This window comes from Grammomys surdaster, unplaced genomic scaffold (assembly GCF_004785775.1).
Source record: "Grammomys surdaster isolate TR1022 unplaced genomic scaffold, NIH_TR_1.0 125946, whole genome shotgun sequence".
Lineage (NCBI taxonomy): Eukaryota > Metazoa > Chordata > Mammalia > Rodentia > Muridae > Grammomys > Grammomys surdaster.
In genome coordinates this window covers 2,208,839-2,211,329 of record NW_021620768.1, presented here as the reverse complement: position 1 = coordinate 2,211,329, position 2,491 = coordinate 2,208,839, and positions in this window count along the sequence as shown.

Below are 2,491 nucleotides of genomic sequence, written 5' to 3'. Positions count from 1 at the left end.
CACCAAATGGCAATGACTGTGCTTATTAAATTTTATCAAGCAAACTCAAAGAAGTTAAAACTCACTGAAATATATACTGTATGGGTGTCTTTCCTGTTCCCTGCTTACCCCTTTTAGAGTTTATATGTGCAGGATGGAAGACAACCCCAGGGAGTCGGGTCTGTGGGTACCAGAGATCGACCTTAGGGCAGTCAGCACCTTTACCAGCTGAGCCATCTCACAAGCCCACTTAAAAACCAAACAACCCCCCAAAAACCCAAAAAACAAAACCATAAAAGAAAAAAACAAGAGCAAACTATATATCCTTGACTGCCCTGGAACTTGCTATATATGTTGATCTCAAATTCAGAGGATCCCAGAATTCTGGGATTAAAGGCATGAACAACTATCTATCCCTGGCCAATGCATTTCTTTTTTGTTTTTCTTGGTTTTGTTTTTTGTTTGTTTGTTTGTTTTCGAGACAGGGTTTCTCTGTATAGCTCTGGCTATCCTGGAACTGACTCTGTAGACCAGGCTGGCCTTGAACTCAGAAATCTACCTGGCTCTGCCTCCCAAGTGCTGGGATTAAAGGCATGCGCCACCACTGCCTGGCTGGCCAATTCATTTCAATTTTTAAAAAATGTTGCTATGTGCACGCATAAAAAAGGTGTGTACCATCAAGCCTAGCTCACTGGCTCACCAAAATTCCAGCATTCTGGAGGCAGCCCCCCCAACCCGATTCCACACACACACCTTTTTTTGAGATGGAGTCTCACTATATAACTCTGGCTATACCCCCCCTCCCCCCCACACACACAAATGAACCACTTCTAAGGTAAGACAGGAGTCTGAAACAGGGAAATCAGAAATTTTAAGGGCTACATAGTTTGGAGTTACAAACACGTAGAAATAAGACTCTGCGTCAACAAGGCAAAAGGCAAAAACCAACTTTTGGAAGTTGTCCTCTGACTTCCATTCCCTCTCCATGCATATCCAACATGGATATCAGAGAACAGCTTGAAGGAGTTAGTTCTCTCCTTTCACATGTGGGTTTCTACAGGTTAGGTGGCAAGCACTTTAACTGCCTGAGCCATCTCACTAGCCCTCCTTGTTGGTTGTTTTTCATTTAAAGGTTCATTTTATCTTAAATTATATGTATGTGTGAGTACAGGTACTCTACAGACCAAAAGTCATCAAATGCCCTGGACCGGAAGTGGTTGCAAGATGCCCAGCGAAGGTGTTAGCAATCAAGCTCTGCTAAGGTGCTAGGAGCACTTAACTGCTGAGTCCTCTCTCTAGCCCTGCTTATTTGTTTTTATTTGATTTGAGACAGGTTCTCTTTATGTAGAGAACATACATACCTGGCAGGTCTGGAACGCTCCTTGTAGACCAATCTGTCCTTGAACTCCTAAAGGCCTGTGCCATCACACCCAGCTTGTTATTTTTTAAAGATTTACTTTTATTTTATATATATACGTGTTTTGCCTTTATACATGTCTAGGTACTATATTTCTACAGCACATGAGCAGGTCAGATAAGGACATCTGATGCCTGGAACTGAAGTTGCAGAGGGCTATGAGATGTCATATGGGTGCTGAGAACCTAACTTGGATCCTCTGAAAAACCAAGTGCTCCTAACCATTAAGCCATCTTTCTAGTTCCCTATTATGGTTTGTTTGTTTGTTTTAACAGTAACAGATTAACAATGTAATTAACAACCACTTCCGGTCCAGGGCATCTGATGACTTTTGGTCTGTAGAGTACCTGCACTCACACATACATATAATTTAAGATAAAATGAACCTTTAAATGAAAAACAACCAACAAGGAGGGCTAGTGAGATGGCTCAGGCAGTTAAAGTGCTTGCCACCTAACCTGTAGAAACCCACATGTGAAAGGAGAGAACTAACTCCTTCAATTTAGAAATGTACTATATGACATCATTTAACAATTAACTGCCTTTTTAAAAATTTATTTTTTGTACATTGGTGTTTTGCCTGAATGCATATCTTTGTGATGGAGTCAGATCCCCTAAACTGGAGCTGCCACTGGGTCCTGGGAGTTTAACCTGGGTTCTCTGTAAGAGCAATCAGTGTTCTTAACCAATGAGCTATCTCTACAGCCCCCACCCCCACCTCACCACACATACATACTTTTTTTTTGAGTCAGGGTCTCACTATGTAACTCTGGCTGTCCTAGAACCATGTAGAAGAGGCTAGCCTCAAACTCAGATCTGCATACTTCTGCCTTCCAAGTGCCAAAGCATATGCCCCTACCATCAAGCCCAATTAACTGACTTTAAAAAAATTATTTTTAACTGACATAGAAGGAGCATTTAAGAAATACTTGAGCCGGGCGGTGGTGGCGCACGCCTTTAATCCCAGCACTCGGGAGGCAGAGGCAGGCGGATTTCTGAGTTCGAGGCCAGCCTGGTCTACAGAGTGAGTTCCAGGACAGCCCGGGCTATACAGAGAAACCCTGTCTCGAAAAACCAAAAACCAAAAAAAAAAAA